Source organism: Aythya fuligula, chromosome 2 (assembly GCF_009819795.1).
Source record: "Aythya fuligula isolate bAytFul2 chromosome 2, bAytFul2.pri, whole genome shotgun sequence".
Taxonomy (NCBI): domain Eukaryota; kingdom Metazoa; phylum Chordata; class Aves; order Anseriformes; family Anatidae; genus Aythya; species Aythya fuligula.
In genome coordinates, this window is record NC_045560.1 from 129,359,965 (window position 1) to 129,382,070 (window position 22,106).

The window sequence follows — 22,106 nt, forward strand, 5'->3', positions numbered from 1 at the left end:
CAGCTGACCTAAAATTACTTGTGCAATAAGTAAGCTATTAACTTTTGTATGGAGAAATTAACCAGCTGGATGTGTTCCTTTAGTGATGTCGCAATCCGGTTGTTCTGTAATTAAGATTCTGCACGACAGTGATAACTATTAAGGGAAATCAGTTTGCTGAGGACTGGAGGCAAGAATAAAATTGTTCCTTTTGGCTTGTGACTGTGACGTTACACATGAACCTTGTCCTTTTGGAAGGCTTACTCTGTTTCTGACAATACCCATGCTGCTTGATCAAAGCTGGGCTTCAAATCCAGTGAAGAATATCTGCTGTGTTGGCTCATAATTTGCTATGCTGGGCACGGTCATGCTCTGATAGTAAAGAAATAGAAGCAATAGAGATTTGAAAAATATTTGTAAAATTGTCCAGATGAGGTAAGTATGTTTACTTAAGTAATTCCTGCAGTGGAAGGTAGTAGTCATCCCTGCACCGTTTTGTTTACTCTGACTCCTAGATACTTGTAATTGCAAACAATTATCAAGGATTCCCATTGACTGACATAAGTCATTTCAATATTAGACCTAAAAATAGTGCACATCTGCAGTTTAGCACAGTGTAAAACAAAATGTTACTGCTTGAGATTTTCTGATAAATAAGAGACAAAACAAAGCCACTTCTGCTCATTAACAGTGTTAAATGAGTTAACAATAGTTACCTTAATAATTAAATTATTATTATTATTGATAAATTGTTAAATTCTTCTTCTTCTTCTTCTTCTTCTTCTTCTTCTTCTTCTTCTTCTTCTTCTTCTTCTTCTTCTTCTTCTTCTTCTTCTTCTGTTCAATAAACCAGAAAGTCCCAGCCTACAGCTTCAGAAACTATGATGTTTTGCTTTCTGCAGATGCATTTTCTTCCCTAAATTTATGAGAAAAACAAAGTAGTGCTTAATTTTTTTGTTTCCATTGCCTGAGAATCAGAAAATTTGGAGTCAACCACCACAGGCACAGAATATGTTTTAGGGCCAGTTATCATAGTTATGGAGAATGTTTTAATGTAGCAGGTATCCTAAGCACTAGTGACAGACAAATGCTACATCAGGCAATAAAATGTTTTTGCCTTATACCTTATTTCTGTGAGATGTCTTAATTACCTACCACATTCCCCAATTACACCCCAAAATGCATCGTTAACATGCCATTTAACCAGCTGCTACGTATTACAAGATATTAGCATATATATATATATATACAATTCAGAACTTAATTCGGGTTTTTGAAGCATGAAATATTATATAAAATATTAATTTTATTTTAATGGATGGCCCTGGGTCTGACAGATCTGTTGAGACACTGTGCTTCATTCGCTGGGATACAAGGAAGGTTAATTGAGACAAGGAGATGAGAGAGCAATGAGGAGAACTGATAAGCAAGTAATGGTAGAACAGTGTTTAGCCAAAATGTGCAAAGGAGAGAGGAATGAATGATAAGGGCAGAGGAAGATAAAAGGCTCTGCCTGTCAGTAAGAAAACCAGGTTCATACTCTAGCAATAACCTTGATTGGGTTCTAGAAACACTAATTGGCACCTGTCTAGTGATTCTGTAAAACATTTCTGAAAACAATGCTGAATCTCAGTGAATGTGGTTTCAGTTGTTCAAGGTTGGATGCAACCAAATTTTAAGAATACAAGTTTACATGTTATCTGCATTTGAAATCCTTCATGGCTGCAGGTGGCTATGCTTGAAAAATCTTTGTGTCTAGGGCTCAACTTTAAGCCATCTTAAATGGGAGTATGAAAGTCCATGTTAACTCTGAGCTCTGAGCTTACATAAGCTTAAGTAAATTTGCGAAGCATTCTTCCCCTCCCTCACATTCCTTTTCTGGAGTTGATGGAGGAGATACTGGTCCCTAATAAGTAATCCTAACAAATTACTGGGGAGAGCTGCTGAGACAGAAATGGGATAGAACATCACCGCTGGTTATTTTGTTAAAAGAAAAATTTTGCTCAGAGAAACAAAATCTGCATTGCAAGAAATTGATTCAGATGCATCAACTTCTTACCAATGAGCTGCATCATAATGTGGGACTAAACTGTTCTCATACAAATACCCTATTTTGACTCTTGAACCTATTTACAAATAAGCCATAGGTAGAAGAAAGTAGAGCTCAAGGAGTTAGTACAATGTAAAACTCAGAGTGTCTGCATTTGTATTCTGCTGTTGCAAGAACCAATATTGTCACAGAAGGTGTTAAAATCTTCTGATAGTGATTTTTCTCTAGCAAGACAAATGGTTTATAAGAGCACCTGATTTTTATTGATCCATGAATAAATCAGTCGCTGCTTTGCTTTGGCCCTGGCTTGAAGATATGATAGATTACTATGGATCTGAGCAAGAAAATTAGCTATTAAAAATAATGCTTTGAATAATACTTTTAAAAGATTAAACAGTGGTTTTCCATTCAACTTCTACAATTTTTATTAAGCAACCACTGTGATAATTTGATGCACATCATACACATCATACACCTGTTATTATGCTATTTTGTGTTAACAGAAGCATTTACCTCACATCTGGACAACCCATCAGTCTAATACATGCTGTTGATTGTGATCCCCCCAGGCACATGATGAATAAATTTATCAATGCCTGGCTACTCTGTAAGGAACTGGCAATGCAGATCTTGTGTTTTGGCAGTGACAACTTTGCTTTCTTTGTCAAATCTACTGAGGAAGAGTGCAGATTTTGTCTTGTACATGAAAGTATTTTTGTAACTCATGTTGCAAGCTATCATTCACCAGGCTAAGCATCCATAGCAGTGTTAGACTTTACTGAAAAAAAAAAAAAAAAAAAAAAAAAAAGATGTCATGAACAGTTCACATGCCTTTCAGTATATACCGGTTCTTTTAGAAAACAATAATCTGGGTTAAAGTCAATAGCTACATATCAAAGACAGAGAAAACTAGACTTTAAAAGTTCAGGAAAATACTTTTACAGGTGCTCTGTATGGAGTAAATGAAGGATATAAGTGGCTAGTTGCATAGTGGGTGAAAGACCCTCAGGAACAGGCAGGTAGAGGTTGCCTGCAGTGGGAGAGAAAAGTAATACTTTGTTGGAGCTGGGCATATATTTCTTTCCCTTTCTCATGACCTTTTCTAGCTGTTACTTTGTTATTCATCACAGTTCCCAGTTATGATTCAGCCATCTTGCTGAAACACATCAAAGAATATTGCATCACAGACATGAGCCACATATCTTACTCATGTGATGTGTTCTAACCTATTCCACAACCTTTTCCATCAAAAAAAAAAGGGTTTTGTTCTTTTTGTTACAGAAATTGTTAATTTCTTTATTTCTCAGGCATGTAAAAAACTAAAAATATATCTACCTCTCTCCAACCCATGGTTTGTCTGGTTTGGTTTTATCAGTTTTCTGATTGAGAAGGAGGACACATTTGCTGTAGGGATTCCTTCTTGGCTCATCAGGGCCTGAAAATTGGTCAGCCTTGCATTTGTGATCTTCTTCTCAAACTGTGTGGTGGAAAAAGACACTCGCACCCAATGCAGATGACTTGCTTCTTTTGGCTACTCTGTGTTATTCATGACATTTCTGTTAGTCAAAGGAGGCAAGCATGATTAGATCTTGCAATTGTCTACAGAGATACTCACAGAATCATAGAATATTCTGAATTGGAAGGGACTCACAAGCATCATTGAGTCCAACTTCTGGCTCCACACAGGACCACCCAAAAACCAAACCATATGTCTGAGTGTGTTGTCCAGACAACTGTCTTGAACTCCATCAGTATTTCCAGTGCTCAACCACCCCCTTGGTGGAGAATCTTTTCCCAACACCTAGCCTGACCCTCCCCTGTCCCAGCTCCATACCGTTCCCTCAGGTCCTGTCGCTGTCCCCAGAGAGCAGAGCTCAGCACCTGCCCCTCCGCTCCCCTCGTGAGGGAGCTGCAGGCCACCATGAGGCCTCCCCTCAGCCTGCTCTTCTCTGGGCTGAACAAACCAAGGGACCTCAGCTGTTCCTCATAAGTCTTCCCTTCTAGATTCCTCACCATCTTTGCAGTCCTCCTTTTGACACTCTCTATTAGTTTTATGTCCTTCTTATACTGTGGCACCCAAAATTGCACACAGTGTTTGAGGTGAGGCCACACAGCACAGAGCAGAGCAGAAAAAAACCCTTCCAGCTGGCAGTGCCAGGCCTGAGGCACTCCAGGGTACAGTTGACCCTCCTGGCCACCAAGGTACACTGCTGGCTTGTGCTCAGCTTGCCATCAACCAGAACCCCCAGATCCCTTTCTGTGGGGCTGCTCTCCAGCCTCTCTTCTCCCTGTCTGTACATGTTGCCAGGGTTGCCCCTGGCTATACAAATATGGAATAATTAAACTCATAGGACTGCCACGAGGACATAGTACTATTGGATCAAGATTAGAAACTCTGAGTGATTTAGATGTAAATGTGTGTGATTGTCCCTTGATTAAAACCATCAAGACAGGAAATAATGAAAGCATAATCATAGCACTGACAGGGCTGGACTTTATATCATCCTCATTCTCTAGTTTCCAGTGGCATTTTTCTTACATTATCAGAAGCAAACAAAAATTCCAAGAAACAAATAAGGAAATAATTATTTTTTCATGCTTTTCTAGTGAACTTTTGTTATGAAAAAAAAAAAATAATGTCAGTTTAACCATTTGTGAACTCTGCATTGATCTGTTTTACATCTAATCACAAATACTGAATATCAGCTATGTCAAAAACAGTTCTTCTTTCTCAGGTTAAGAAAGAAATCTCCTGCAGATAATAGTCTGGATGAAAAATAGAGGAATTATAGGTCTGTGTAGGGGAAAATTTCACTATATTACAATGAGAAAATGAAAATGAATTGCCAATATCTAGCTTGAAACAGATAAATTTGACAGTCAAAGAACACAGAAACACTTGAATGAGACAAATCAAGTGATGAAGGACTCAAAAAAAATTATTATTACTTTTCCATATCTTTGTGAAACACAGCAATATATTGAATTAGAGGACACTACAATGAAGATCGATAAGAGGAGTATTATAAATTATATGTGGGTGTGGCTGTGTTTGGGTGTTTGTGTGCATGCAAAAGGAGAGAAAAAGACATAAAAACTGCATTAAAGACATAAAAACTGCATTATTTTCTACCACACAAATAAATAAACCTGTGGGTGACTGTGGGTGCAATAACTGACCAGAAGATGTTATGAATGTGTACTATCTTCTGACGTGTTTATTCCTTTTCTCTGACATTATTATCTGGTTTCTAGCCAGCATATCAAATTACATGGCATTATAGCAGCCCCATAGTCCACTAAATACAGAAATGCCAGATATCTTTAGAGTCCCTCCTTAATAAACCCTAATGCTCATCATTAGTTTATAATGTAAATCAAGTCACATTAACACATCAGAGTGAAAGAAGGGAGAAGCAACTGACTTACTGTAATACACATTGCTAGTCTATCACATGACTGAGAGTTATAAACTATGTAACTGTTAATTTGACAAATAACAAAAATGAAAGAAATTTATTGACAGCCAAATTTTTTACCTTTGTTTAATTTTGCAAAGTGATGATAAAAAGAAACTCCTAGATGTCTAGGAAACACTACTCATTGTTAAGCTATTAATTCATTAATAAATTGGGCTCAGATTTTCAAAGTTGCTTTTTACCTTTAAAGTGTTTTCTGCTTATGCCAATTATTTCAATATTGACACAGACACACTTTGCTCTAGAAAAGATGTTTCAGTCACTGTTACGTAGCAGGTGTCTTAAAGATTCTTATTATTTTTTAAACAACAAAAGCATAGAATATTTAAAGCATTTTTACTGACTTCAGTAAAAAGCCTCTAATATATTATGTGCTTAATATACATGAGAGACATGATGCCAAAGGGCAGAAATTATTAAAAAAAAAAAAAGTCAAAATTAAGATTTCTATAATGAATCCTTTCTTCCCTGATATTTTTTGGATGTTCCTTTCACAGGGAAATCTGAAGACAATTTGTTTCATTCTGAATTGGAACAAGACCATATTTTGCAATGTTGGACAGTTTGGGAAAAGCGTTTTAACTTATCCTACTCCAGGGAGAGAATTGAGAGCAGACTGTGAGCTATGAGACAGCATGCACACTTCCCTCAGTTTGGCATTGCCAGCCACAGAAGGGCAGTTTTGAGAGTGTCAAGAATGCACAAATGACAGTGGGTATCCCAGGTCTTCTGAAGCTATTACTTTTCCTAGATCTAGAACACAATTTGCAAGAAGTTCCTACTTCTCTACCTAGATTATTTTCCTGTTTTTATTTTACTGTGTTTTTTTTGTTGTTGTTGTTGTTGCTTGTTTGCTTGCTTGTCTCACATTAGGTATTCATTACCTATGACTATGCCTGAGGATTGAAATGCTGGATGGAATCAGTAAACTTACAGACCAGTTCATGATTCAGCTAAAAATCCTCTGTTGAAAAGTAAGGCCAAATAACCTTGCTAACCTACTCAGTAATTTCAAATATGTTTCATAAAAAATTCTATTCAAAGAACAGTTACAGCCACACATGGCTTGTGGTCAGAAATTCTTCTCCTATGACTCTGGGTAGCTTGAGAAAATAATTTCTTTTTGCCCTGTGTCAGCTGGGTGGAACAAGAAAAAGTAATCCACTGCTATTTATCCTCTACTCACTGAATACAAGAGAGCAGCTAGCACTCCTCATTTTGATAGCAATGATGGAGAGTAAGCAGTGGTAATCTGGACCACATCTGCATGTCCATCTTTTTATACCGGATAATAGATTGGGCTAGTGCCTGCTTGTTTGCTAGCGTAGCTCTTTACACTCATATTGCCAGTTTTCTGATACATGTAGCTGAGCACTTATGACCTTCAAAGGCAGTTGAGATTGCAATGGCAATAAAACCCACTGCTCTGGCAATTTACAGGATTGGGCAATTCTGGAAAAATTTACATGGCCAAATTGCTGTCCATCATCAACCACATAAGGACAGTTGGATAATGCCATTCTCACCCCTCTCAACTGTAAGTGTATGAATGCATTAAACATCAAGGATCCACATTTACTCCTTTGTTATCTCCAATTATCAGCTAAAGATTCTGTCATGGAGAAGAGAGATGTTTGGCTTCAAGAACAGGATTTGCTTAAATCACAGCCTAGATGTCTTGAGAGTATTAGTTTACTTCTTACTATAGCCTTTGGCCAGTATCAAGTAGACATGTTACACAACTAACTAAACCTGTCTTACATGGTGCAAGAATATTCTCCTGATTCAGGTAGGCAATAGGTACCCTTTTATTTTCCAATATATATATTTCCAATATATATTTATTCTATTATCTGCAATCAGGTTGGAAATACTTTAACTACAATAATCAGATGCTTTTTATACACACTTAAAAAATTTTTGTAAGCAATACAACCATAAATCATGCAATGTTGTTTCTGCTCCTCAACTCAGTATGTATTACAGGAGATTACTGATAGATGAGTAGTTAGTTGGTATATTTTTTCATTAGAACCCAGAGACATAAACTGTGAATAATGAATAACAATATTTTGGAAACCATAACAAATTGAACTAGAAGTTTTTATTGCAATAATACATTTTTATGTAGAAATGGGTTACAACTTGAACCACTTTCATTAGAAAGTTTATTTATTTATTTATTTGGAGTAGAATAAATATACAACATCTAAGAAAGTAATGTTTTTAACTGAAAAATACAGTTTTATGACCTAGTTCCTGTAAGTCTGTATTAAGTCATACCGATGTATTAATTCAAAATCTGAAGTCTTTTTCTGAAAAACAGATCTCTTCAAACATAATTTATTTGTAAATGCAAAATTAATGCCTTCTAAAAAAAATAACTATGACCACATCTCAATCAATGTTATATATGCAATAAAAATACAGTAAAGAAATGTTATTTACAACCATTGAATCATAAAATCATAGAATGGTTGGGGTTGGAAATAGTCTGCACTATTTCCAGTCCTGGAGTTATCTCAGGAGGAATTAGTTCAATCCTGGCTGTATTTTGTTCTTAAAATGACTGTTGCTACCAATTATTTATTTATTTGTTTGTTTATTTATTTATTTATTTATTTTATTTTTCTTAGGTTCTCACGGACATCCTCTTGTGTATCTTGTGATTCCCCTTTTCTACTTCTGGCAATTCATCCTGGGGATGGGCTCATGTAATATTTCTAACCTTAATGAATAAAGTTTAGATCTGAGTGATTGTGTGTATTATAAATTACCCATTTCATTATAACATGAATGAATAGCTAAGTAATTTGGTGAACAGACCAGGGAAGTGTTTTTGGAGAACCAAGATCTGGAAGTTGTGCTTTACCAGTTTTGCCCAGATATGGCATTCAACAAGTAATTTCCCTCCAATTTCTGCTTATGCTCTTTGTCTTAAGGTGACAATCGGAATAGACTGACTCTTAAAACGGTGTAGAGAACCTACATCCCAAAGGCCCCTGACTTTGCTTATAGCTACCAGAACATGAATGCTAGGCAATGACAACATGTTAATGCTTCAAAGGAGACTCAGAAATTCAAATGAAAATACTATCAGTAAATAAATATCTAGGGTGAATATATTTAATACATCAAGATCTAGAAGAGCTCCTTTCAAACTTGTTCATGCATATTGCTCATGGATATACTTTCACTTTATAAGGGTGAAAGTAAAAATGCCAACAAGTCAAATTTATAAAGACGTATCTCACAAAGGTACCCAAAGCCTAAGGCAAGACAGCTCATGGGGTACCTGAAGTAGCTGGAGTAAAACAGGCATTTAGCATTGATTTCCAATAGAATTTCCATAGAAAGTCCAAACAAATTAAATACAAGACTTAGCTGGACAATTTTAAACACTGTCAAGTATTTATCTACACCTTAGAGTTTAGAAATCAGATCACACAGCTGAAATCTTAAGAAGTCCTTTGTTTATGTAATAACCACTTCAATTGTGTAAGGTAATTTTTAGGCACAGCTGAATATCAGAGGTGCCAATTTTTCTTTTAATACTGTAAAGGTTTTTTTGAGTGTGATGTCTTTGCTGTGAAATGTTGTGTAATGCAGGATTGTATTTCATGGCACTCACAATGCAGGATTGCACTTCATCACGCTTGTAATGTTCTGATTTCAGCTGTCAGTAAAGTCCCCTAACAACTAAGGATCAGAAGGGAATCACGAGTTTCAGATGTTAGTATTATTATTTTTTTATTATTATTTTTTGTTTTGTGGGTGTGTGTGTGTTTGAGTGTATGTGAATGCTAATACCTTTGAATCCCAGGGTAATGTATGTCTTCACAAATTCGTCAAATACTTTCAAACACCAAGGGCACAAACACAAAATTTCCTTCTGCATTTTTTCCCTCTTCATAGAGGTGAATGTTCACGTGAATCTTTTATTTTCTCCAGGACACAGTAAAGATATATGGGGCTGTGAATATGTTTTTATATATCCAGATTGTCCATGAGATTTTCTTTGCTTATTCATATTCTGCAAAGGAGTTGGTTCTAATTACTGATGGATTAGTGTGCATTCCAAGTCGCGGTAAAATAACTGGGTGGAGAGAACAGCTGTTGATACTTCCATAATAATTTAGAAAGCTAGTGGCTTGTAGCTGCAAAACAAATGAGCCAGATTGTACACCGTAACTATGTTGAGTCTGAATGTACATGGAGCAAGTTTTGTTCCATTACACAAAGAATATTACTGCATGAATGTTCTCATTGATCAATAAAAGTAATTACAGAGCACAGTACTGTCGATAGGAACCTGACAGAACTTTTTTTCTCTCAAATTTCTACCCACCTCTATTGAACAATTTTTTCTCCCTAAGGGGAAGATACTCTGAACTACTGGAAGTGAGCTCTAGTTTAGTTCATAACGGTAGGCTTTTTTTTTTTTTTTTTTTTTTTTTGGTAAGCAATGTATTATATGACAGAGATTATCATTGTTTGTCAATAGGTATATTAATTAATAACACTATCCTCAGTAACATAGTCATGCAAGACCAGTTATTTAAGGAATATTACATTAAATTTATGAGTTACTGTGTGTATCACTATGAAGTATTGGAACAGGCAGCTCAGGGAACCAGTTGGATCACCATCCCCCAAAATTTTCAAAAAATTTGTAAATGTAGTGCTTAGTGACATGGTTTAGTAGTGGAATTGGCAGTGCTAGGTTAAAGGTTGGACTAGATGATCTCAGAGGTCTTTTCCAACCTAAATGAGTCTATGATTCTATTAATCATAAGATATCTGTTTACTGCTATAAACTCCTTCATATCACACAAATATATTGACTAATAACACTAGAGCTAATCTATGATTTATTTGGAAATGTCTGCATTGCCTTTTAATTATTATTTTTTATTATTTAGCAACTGTATGTTTTCTGTAGGAAATCATTGGCAACATCTGCTGTTCATGGAGCCAGAGATGGCCTCTCCAGACAAAAAGGGGCTCCAACCTCCACTGAGTTCCCATGGAATTTGTGGAGGAAGCTGGGGTGGGCTGGCACCTTAGACAGGGGCAAGATCAGGGCACAGCTCTGTGCTTGCTCAGTGGTGACCAGGTTGTACCACAGTGCTCCTGGGAATGCACCTGGATCCCAGAGCCTCTACAGGGCCTAGAGAAGACAATCAGAGATAGCCTGCCATGGTGTGAAACCATAAATCCCAGCTCCCCAAATGCACATGACCTCCTTCCCCCTATCCATTTTCAAAACTAGATACAGAAGCAAGTTGTTAATGTCAGAAGACCAAGATTAACAGAGCACAAATGTCTTTTGCATATGTTGTGTTCACTTTTTTGATCTTTGAATTTCTGATTTTGAACACATATGTTGTGTTCACTTTTTTGAAGTTTTTGTTCTCCTAGTGATCAGAGGCAAGCATCCGTAATTAAAATTATCCTACAGTATAATTCTTGAGAAAAGGGTTAGAAAAGGTGTAAAAACATACTCAAGTGAATGAAAACAAAGTTTTATGGAGTGGAACTTTGTTTTAGAACTTCACAGTGAAAATCTGATAGTAGCTCAAGAGGAAGAGATAAAACACAACTTATGTGGACTCGGACTCCCACCTGTGATATTTGATATTTTAGTTCCAAACCAGCTCATAAAGAGCTGTTGATACTTACAACTTTAGAAACTGATTACTTGTGGATGCAAAGTCTTTGGTTTTTATTCCCTTCCCGTGTCTTAAACCTGTGGATTTTGTAGTTGTAATTATATTGAGAGAAAATCATAGAATCATAGAATATCCTGAGTTGGAAGGGACCCATAAGGATCATCAAGTCCAACTCCTCACACTGTACAGGACTACCCAAAAGTTTAGACCATGTGACTAAGTGCACAGTCCAATCGCTTCTTAAATTCAGACAGGCTTGGTGCAGTGACTACTTCACTGGGGAGTTCAAGTGTGCGACCACCATCTCGGTGAAGAATCTCTTCCTGATGTCCAGCCGAAACGTCCCCTGCCTCAGCTTAACACTGTTCCTGTGGGTCCTATCACTGGTGATTACGGAGAATAGGTCACCTGCCTATCCACTCCCCCTTGTGAGAAAGTTGTGGACTGCAATGAGGTCCCCCCTCAGCCTCCTCTTCTCCAGGCTGAAAAGGCCCAGTGACCTCAGCCGCTCCTCATATGTTTTCCCTTCTAGGCCCTTCACCATCTTCGTCACACTCCTCTGGACACTCTCCAACAGTTTCATGTCCTTTTTGTGCTGTGGTGCCCAGAACTGCACACAGTACTTGAGGGTGATGCTGCTCCAGTGCAGAGTGGGACAATCACTTCCCTCGATCAACTAGCAATGCCATGCTTGATGCACCCCAGGACATGGTTGGCCCTCCTGGCTGCCAGGGCACAGTGCTGGCTCATATTCAACTTGCTGTCAACTACAACTCCCAGATCTCTCTCTGCAGGGCTGCTCTCCAGTGTCTCATCGCCCAGTCTGTACGTATAGCCAGGGTTGCCCTGTCCCAGGTGCAGGATCCGGCACTTACTTTTGTTAAACTTAATGCGGTTGGTGATTGCCCAGCTCTCCAATCTGTCCAGATCTCTCTGCAAGGCCTTTCCACCCTCATCCGAGTCCACAACTCCTCCAAGCTTGGTGTCGTTGGCAAATTTGCTCAGAACTCCTTCTAGTCCTACATCCAAATCATTTATAAAGACATTGAAGAGGACTGGCCCTAAAATGGAGCATTGAGGGTCTTTTAGAGGAGCATTTTCACCTCTAGGGTGAAAACTGGCCTAGGGTGAAAGTGGCCTTTGTTCAATACTTAGTTGGTAATTAGGTAGGTTACCAGGAAGTAACAATTCAACATTAACTGATGAGCTGATCAAGCATAACAAAATCCATTAGTGTTGCCAGACATTGTTGTGCTGCTGCTTTTCTGAGCCAAGCTGATCCTCAATTTCCAACAGGCTGTGAAAATATTCCAATTATATAGATATATATATATGTATATACATACATACATACATACATACATATATATATATATTTAGTGAAGCCTTCAAGACTGTAGCACTGAAAGGGGCCTTTTGAATCTTTGTGTTCACTTCCCCACAGTCACAAGAACCTGTGTAGTAGATGTTGAGACCAGAAAGCACAAGGGAAGCCACTGAATACTCCCCCGGATCTTCTAGAAAATGTCTGTTCTTCAACATACAAGGCTTCAAAACGGTGCACTGTGAATCTAACTGAACTACAGATACGAACAAAATTCCACTTAGTCCTCTAGGTACTAAGACCAATGTATTTATTCTCTTATGTCAGATGAAAACTCTAGGGAAAAATAGTTCTTTTTCTCTAAGATTGTAATGATAAGCATTGTAGAAAGTAGTGGGAATTCTGTATTATAGTGCTGTGGGAAGCTGTGTCCTTCAGGTTTTATGTTCTCAGCAGGATCATGTGGCAAAAATATTGAGACAAAAATATGGAAGGTCAATAATTTTGCAGCCTGGTAGCTATCCAGTTGTATATATAACTCATGATCCATCTCTTGTTCCAGTGGAAATTTGTAGTAAATATTAAAAAGGCTTTAACAAGAGCAACTGACGGTGGTCCAGGACAGGACACCATTCTACGCCAGAGCTTATTGCCTTATTCTGACAAGTAGGAGATTTTGGTTTAGTTTGCTGCTACCTTAGCAAATGCAGGAGAAACCTAAAGTTGGATTTTTCCACTTGTGAATTAATATTTGAGTTGCTGAATTGTTTGTATAAAGGCAGGTATCTTTCTTTCTTTCTTTTGAGCTTTAAGCAAAAAGATGGAAGTGATTATCTCAGTGAGGTCACAAAATCACAGAATGTCTGAGGTTGGAAGGGACCTCTGAAGATCATCTAGTCCAACTCCCCTGCCAAGCAGGATCACCTAGAGCACATTGTGCAGGATGGCATCCAGGTGGGTTTTGAATATCTCCAGTTCTCTCAGCCTGTCCTTGTTTGACAGGTGCTCCAGTCCTCTGATCATCTTAGTAGCCTTCCTCTGGACTCTCTCCAGCAGTTCTATGTCCCTTTAGTACTGGGGAGCCCACAACTGGTCACAATACTCCAGGTGTGACCTCCCCAAGGCTGAGTAGAGGGGGAAGATCATCTCCCTAGACTTGCTCACAACACTCTTCTGAATGCACCCCAAAATACTGTTGGCCACAATGGCACATTGCTGACACATGATCAGACTTCTGTCCACCAGGACTCCCAGGTCTCTCTCTGTAGAGCTGCTCTCCAACAGGTCAGCCCCCAGACTGTACTGGTGCTTGGGGTTATTCCTCCTGAGGCACAGAACCCTCAGTTCATGCCTTCAAAGCCTGAGCAGGGGAAGGTGTCTCCTTCCCACAAAGAGTTTTGCATTCAAAACCTGGAGAATAGCAAGTCTCCCTAACTCTCCTATCTCCTACAAGGAGCATCTGTGTACAGTATGCTGACCTTTGTGGATCACACATTCAGTGAGAGTTTGGAGCTCCAGTCTAATGTTAACATTTTCTGAGTGGTACTGCCAGTTTAAAAAAAAAAACATTCATCTTTGCTTACTTCCAACACCTAGTTCTTCACTTCACTCATTCCTCTTAAAGTCCTCTTCAGTTTTGCTTATGTCATGCTCTGCATGAAAGAGCAAACGGATAAAAGAATAGGAAACAGATGATTTTTTAAATTATTATTATTTTTTCTTTATGAAAGGTTTTTCTCTAATGAAATTATGATGAGAAGCAAGACCCACAGGTATTCTATTCCTCCTGTGGCACTGGAAAAAAAAAAAAAAAAAAAAACCACAAAACAAAAAACAGTGAATTATGTAGGAATGCAGAGCTAGCATTGTGAAGCTGAGCCTGTATCTGAATTATGATTCCTGCATTAAGAACAAGAATCATTAAGACCAATGACAGTCCCGAAGAGGTCATTTCTACCTCTGTACTAAATTTGGTAACAGTAGCAGTCCAGTTTAGAGCATTTTGTAGTAAGTATGTAAGTGAGCCTTGAATATTTTCTGTTATACAAAAGGCAAATATATGTAATATGAAGAGCTCAGTCCTGCACTCAGTTTCATGAAAACTGAAATCTCTAGTGCAACTCCTTATCTTCAAACAATTTGGATCATGTAAGGAACCTCATGTGACTTCTGGTCTGAGTACAAAGATTGCCATCTAAGGTCTTGTACTGTACAGGATTATATTGTTACAAAGGAGAAAAGACTGATGTTGTTCAAGCCAAATAACACTTTCTTTTTAATCTATATCAAGATGCAAATAACCTAAAAGAATTTACATCTCGTATGTAGTATCATGTTGATGTAGGGTCCATGTAATTGCAATGAATCTAGCTAGAGAGACAGGAAGCATGCTGTTGCTGATCTTATGACTCATTTTTTCAACAGCTATAATTTCTAACCTCTTCTGGAGCTTGACATCTAAACACTGGGATTTAGCAATCCCAATTCTTTCCTCAGCTCTTTTCATTTCTTACTAATTGGAGCAAGCAAAAAATAATTGTTTTATCTTGTTTTAAATTTTATTTTCTTTACAAATTACATGTTTTATAGACTAAACCTTTAAAAGTGTTAGTTGCTTCATCATTTCATATTACAAGTTTTAAATTCTGATGTGTATTAGAACCTGAATATAGTGAAAAATATGTAGGGTGACACTCATACAAGAAATTACTGTTTTTTTTTTGTCTTTTAATTCTTAATAAAGAAGAGCTGCATTAAATGTCTGATGCTCTGAGTGCCAATCTGCAATAAGTCACATACATATCAAATTGTGTTGCAAGAATAAATTCTGAGGATTAGAGACACAAAAGGACATCTTTACAGATTCCATTTCACAATCACTAATCAAAAACATTTGATCTCCAAGTTTATGCCCTTCTTTAAAACAATCAGGATATGTATTTGCATTACCTTTTCTTGGGAAAATTACCTACAATATGTAAACAAGGTATTTATCCCTTATGAGAGGGGTAATGATTCTACATGTATTATACAGGCATTAGTAAATTTAGCAATGTTCTGTACTTGTGAGGACTTGAATTAAGCCTTTCAAAACAGAACAAATTTCTACCCAAGCTGTATGTTTACTGATTCTGTCAGGGTAATTCACAGATCATCATTTCCTTTTGTAATGACATCTTTACCCTTTCTTTAAGCTGTTTTTTTTATATTTGTTTTCTTTGTATTTCCTCTGCAGTCATATTACTAGCATAAAGAGGAAGAGGAAGCGAAACAAAAAATAGTTGCTGGTCTGCCCTATTAAAAATGTGGAAGGTTGGCTACAAGACAATAAAATATTGTGGGAAGAGATTAAACACTAACTGGTTAAACAGTAAGGTGAAAGACAATTTTTTCAATTGAAAAACCACTTTTTTTTTTTTTTTCCTAACTTCTTAAATAATGACAGAAAAATATTTAAAAAACAAACTTCCATACCACTGTTTTCATGTCATGTCTTGATGGTTTACTTTGAAAAGATACAAAGGACCAGGATAACTTGCCAGAAGGTTATGCCAAATTTAATTAATGGCACGGAAACCAGGATGAGTCTGTTTGCACATAGCAGGAACATGTGACACTGCAGTCATTCCTGCAGAAGATGTACATGTGCTTCACAGTGTCTGGAGAGCAAGTTGTCGTGAAGAGTCTTTCCATGGGAAAAAGATAATCCTCCGTCCAGAAATTAGGATGCAGATCTAGGATGGTAGTAGATCCTGATGATATCTACTTCCACACTCAAAGAGGTCTGAGAGAACCTTTCAGTGGTCAGCACCAGCCTGACTTAGAGCAGATATTTGAGTAACCAGATGGTAATATGCTCAATGACCACTGTTCTAATTTTTATTTATTTATTTATTTATTTTTATAATGTGACATTCAAACCAAATCTCCAGAGGTAAATACTGCCACCATTCAGGAAATGTGGAAGTAAAGAAAAAGTTGGATCAGGCTATAAAAATCTGACCCAACTCTGAGAAACAGACACAAATAAAATATATAGAGGGAATGCATTCTTGAAGATTTATTTACTTTTTAAAATTTCGCATAGCCAAACCAAAACTTGAAAATAAAGCCAAAGCGAGAGCAAAGTGGCTGCTGGAGGCTAGTTGGTCAAATCTACATTAGAATTGTGACTCTTGCCAGCCTTGTTACTTTATACTATTTTGCTCCCTGGGGTTTTCTTTTCTGAAAAAAAAATAAAAAAAAAAATAAAAAGCTCCAAAAATCTGTAAAAAATAGTAAAATGCAACAGCAGAAGCCAGCCTTGTCCCTATTGAGAATCTTTCCTTCACCCTCATCTGATATTGAGAAAATTATTCTTCATTTATGATTACAAACTATGTATTCTGCTGCTTGCAGTCACTCCTTATTTCTTATAATAGAGACAGACAGGTAGCTGATATCTCTGCCCTTGATATTGTTCCACTAATATTTATGTATTTATGTTTTTTGTTGTTGTTGTTTGTTTTTAATTATTATGAGAAATTGCAAGGTGGAACATTGTCTCTATATCTAGCTTGTCTGGAGAAAGTTTAGGCTTCTCGCTCTGTCATAGACTCTAAATGGAGTCCTCAATTTGGATGAAAAAAGGGCCATTATGGGTCCAGGCTGAAATTACAAATTATATAGAATTGGCAAGTGCCTTTTCTAGTTCTTCTTAATAAGCAACTCCAATAAAACAAAACAAAAGTAACTCCAGAGATGTACAAATCTCCTAAAAGAGCTTGACACCTTTCACTCACCTCAAACTTCTGTTGGTAGGGACCTAAGCACAATAAAAATACTGAAATTTTCATTGAGGAATCTGCATGCATGACAGAGGTAGAGCATTTGTGGGATGAAGAACAATGATAACTTTTGATATTTTTAAAGATTAATAGAATTTCCGTGATAGAAAGAGAGATCAGAGGTTATTTTTTAAAACACATAGATTGGGAATACTTATTTGGAAAAAGGAAAAAAAAAAAAGCATCAGAAGACAAAAACAAAACAAAACAAAAATGTTATTCACTGAACATTAACTATCGACAAAGACTTGCATTTCCTAGGAAAACACTCCATCTCTGAAAGCAGAAGATAGGGCATATATTTCCAACTAAGCTTTTTTTCAAACAACAACCAGGATTATCAGCCAAAGTAGTGTGTTAACATGGAGGTCTTAGAATGGATTTGAGAGCTAAGATGTAGCCACAAGTAAATTAGTATTAGCACTATTATCAAAGGCAGTTTTAGAGCAAAGAAAAACTACAGAAGCCAAGAATATATTGTTTTAAACAAGTTAGCATCAGACTAAGTGACCTAGCAGCATAGCAGATGTTTAGATGTCATATTTGTTTATAGAGAACGCATTGGCTTTGTCAATAAACATTCCTAATTTAGCATAGACAATTAAAGTAGTATTAAGAAAAGTTGTATTTGATTAGCAAAGAACGAAAATGTGTCTCCCAAAAGACTGAGGAGCTGTTTTCACAAAGGCTTGGCTTTCTTAGGAACTGCATCCTTTGAAAAGTTTTCTCAGAATTATTTGTTTAAAATGGAAGAAATGCATCAGTACATGTTTTAAGGTCTGTAATAATGCTCCGTTCTCACCCTTTTGAGACATTGTACATTCTGAAAGCAAAATCTCTATATCGACAAGAAATCCATTCTAATAGAATTTAGACCACAGTAGTGGACCACAAAGTGGATTGGACATACTCAAAAAAAAAAAAAAAAAAAAAAAAGGAATCAAGAGGAAATCTTAGATTACATTAGAATGTAATCTGTAGGAAAAAAAAAATCATTTTGCTGTTACTACCAACAAAACTTACAGTACTTGTCTAAGTGACATTGTTAAAATGCTGAGAGATCAAGACATTTAAAGCTATCTTCAGTGTTAATATTAATGAAAATGGACCTTGATTATCATATTCTTTTCTTCAATTAAATATATAGAAAAAGAAATAGTTAAATGGTGGTTAATGATGGCAACCTTAAGCTATTATTTATAGCAAATGCATTTTTGTTTTATCTAGCTTGTCCCCATGTAGGAAACATCCTGCTTCATTTCTGTTTACTATTTTTAATGTTTAAAGAAAAAGCATAAAAAACAGTCTTGGCTTCTATCTCTAATTAAAAATTGAATTTATGAGAAATATAACCGTAGGTGACAGAATGTATTCAGGTATTCCAGGAACACATTCACAGTCAAGTCTCAATTAGATGAGATAATGTGTGAAAGGCATAGACTGAATAAACACAGACTGTTTCATATGAAGATATATATTCCATCAGTGATGCTGCCATAGAAAAAAGAAAAAAAAAAAAAAAAAGATTAAAAAAGAGGGATCCAACATTAGCTTCAACTGTTGTGAGTACTGACCTGCAAAGATGGTTGCATTCTTTCTGGTCCAAGCTGATTCATCTGAAGTCAATTGAAATGTTTGTTTATATGTGATGCAATTAGCCCATGATTTGCCCATGGGTAACTGCCTTACCTTATGGGCAGACTACTTTGTAAGAATTTTAATGAACTGAAGGACACTAATGAATACTCTTCAGGAGTACAAGCATCTTTTCCAGCCAAAGTAAAAAAATAATTCTGTGAAGACACTGTGTATAAAATAGCTTCTACCTCCCATTGTACTTGGAGTGAACGAAGCCAGAGGCTCTCCTTGTCAAATATGGTCACTGCTGCCATCCAGCACCTTCTTATTAGACAAGTCGTCACCACAAAGGACAGCAGCTTTTGCTGTCAAATAGCTGCTTTGACAACAGCAGCAGAAGTGATCATCACCCTTAGACACTTCTTTTCCAGTTCTGTAGCTATGCTTTACATGCATGTTTAAACACATATGCTTGTGGACAATAGTAATTGTGTAACAAGAAGTCAAAGAAAGGGCAATCCTTGCTGCAGCGGGAAAAAGTGATACATGACCTAGGTACCTGAGGGACTCTAGTATTGCTTGCTATCATGTCTGCTTGCATTTAACTGTTCCTGAGTGATTAGGCATTTTTGAATTTATGCAATTCACAAATAAAATAAAAATAAATTCACATTTAATATGCCAACATTGTCTTTAGATTTCTTACTTAATTTTGTTTGCAAAATCTTAATAGAAAGAAAAGAAATTCCTAAAGAAATCAAAGGTTAAAATGGAATTAAGAAAGAGGGTACCTACCTCTCTATAGTTCAGAGTAAATATTATTGCCAACATGAAAACATTTAGAAGCATGGAAGTACATTGTTAGGAAACTTCTACCCTGTAGGAATAGCACAAAAGAGAGGAATTTAGATTTAGTTTCAGGAGTCTGGGATTAAAACTTAAAATATCTTAACCTTCTCATCTTAATTGTGTGGTTCTTCACAGTATAATGATCTGGGCACTTCACCTACAGTTGTGAAAGTTGTGAAGAAAATGATTCATTGGAGAAAGCTTACTCATTCAGTACAGAATAATTCAATGAAAACACATTGTAGTGAGCATCCTCCTGCTGAAGTCCTGGAGGAGCTTTCTCTGGCTTCCTTCCCCGGGACAGAGGCCCTGGTGCTCTCAAGGCTGACAGCTATGTTAAGGGGTGCCTCTGGATAATGTCATCATGCTTGCAAAGCTGAAAACAGCTCAGAATTTCCAGTTTGTGGGGAAATTTAATTGATTTGGTTTCAATTATACAGACCCAAAGGGCTCATATTTCTTCTTCCCTGTGTGAATGGGCAAAGGAGAGTCCATTTGGTAGAGCTCATCACAGTTGTCCTGGAAAGGAAAGAAATGCAAGTCAGCATGGAGCTGATGTGAAGTGGAAAGCTGTGAATTTCACTATGAATTTATGAATCAAAATGTATATTTCTTGGCCTATATCTGAAATTGTAAAATCATGTTCTTCCCCTTTTCAAGGACCGCCTGTAAAATACAGCAGATTCAAAAAGCAGATTGCAGTTTCTTTCTTGATGGAATATAGCTAAAAATTAAGTACATTACCCAGAAGTTCCTGTCAGGTAGAAAAATAGAGGTTTAGTGAAAACTGGAGATATTCTGGGGAATGCAGAGGGTTACAAACCCAAGCTAAGGTTTGTATGAACATTATTGGTGTTTGTGTAGCTCCAAACCTAATCATGCTGCTAGCAATTCATTTGCTTGTACACAGACAGAATGAATTGTTATACTTGTACTGGACATACCTAGTTTTGAAAACAAAGACTTTTACTGCACTGCAGAACTGCTTCTAGGTCTTAGAATGATTTTAGAAAAAATTGACCTGAAGTGCACTTCTCCACTCCCTCATCTTGCCTCCCCAAATCAGATTTTCAGTTTTCTATATCTAGAAAGCAAAGGATGTGAAGTCTTCTCACTTAAACACTCCAATGGCATTTGAGAATGAAATCCAATAAGATAATTCTATCTCTCTTCAGTCAGTATTTATATGATTGACTCAATTGCTGAGCCAAGTGATTGGCTTACCATATTCCATACATACAAGGTGACAAAACAAAAAAAAAAGGTAATAAAGTATGATGGTTGCACATTTGTTTAGAATGCTGTATACTACATTGCTGTCTTTTTTATCATGAAGGAAAGCATTCTTCCTATCAGATTCAACTGAAGAATTTAAAATACTTGCTGGACTTGCTCAGGACCAAAGAATTCAATGTAGTAGAAGACAGGTAGGATTTAAACTGCACTCTGGTTTTGACAGAGGCATTTGAAATATAACATGCTGCATCAGCTTTTAAGACTTAGTTAATATTGGTTTAGAGTTTATTTATAAGACCATTCTTAACTTTCACTTCTCTCATTGGCTCTGACAATGGAAAACCAATGCTAACAGACCATTAAAATACTTTTTTCAGGGATGCTGGAAACTTAATCTCAAATGATGCATAATGGCAGGAAGTTGAAATATATTTTTCATGATTTATTATAAATTACATTGGATGAAATTCTTAAAATAAAACATATAAATATTTGTGTGCTCACAAACTACATTAGTTAGAAGATCACTATTCCTAGAACAGATTGAAGTACAGTCATATTTTTTGCTTCAGAAACTTGGACTGCTTTCTTAGTAACCTTTCTATTGTTGTGCCACTACAGCACATAATAAAAAAGAAATATAGCTTTATATAGCATGGTTCTGACTCATCTTCTGAGACAATAAGAGAGAAGGTCATAGGTGATACAGTTCTATTAGTGTTTTCTTGTTTAGGTCACAAATCTATTTTTTCCTATTGATTTCATGTAAAGCCACTGATTAAAAACATAAAACCCAAGTGATTTATCTTACATTAAAATGATTGTAATAAAACCCACAGTCTTCTCTTTGTTTGGAATTAGTAAGCTCTAACCTGAGCAGAACTTTTAAACACATGCTTAATATCAGATCTATTTATTTCAGCAAAACTCTAAAGCATCCTTTTGGTCTGTTCCTTTGGTCTTTATTGCACAGATGAAAATAAACGTGGGTATATATTAAGGTACAAGGGCAAGCTGTTACACTGGAGAAGCTTTGGTACATTATGGCTACTACAGTACAAATACCTTCTCTGCAGTGGAATTGGTGACTAGTGTAGAAAATTAAATACTCTG

The 22,106-nt window shown here is 36.6% G+C and overlaps 1 long non-coding RNA gene across 1 annotated transcript; it reads right to left on the minus strand.

Moving 5' to 3' along the window:
- Positions 1–787: 787 nt before the first annotated feature.
- LOC116485418 lies at positions 788–20,272 on the minus strand. The gene is made up of 3 exons (XR_004252872.1): positions 20,200–20,272; positions 19,704–19,785; positions 788–895 (listed from the first exon to the last, which is right to left on the minus strand). It is a non-coding gene; the product is annotated as an uncharacterized LOC116485418 (long non-coding RNA).
- Between the last annotated feature and the right edge of the window lie 1,834 nt (positions 20,273–22,106).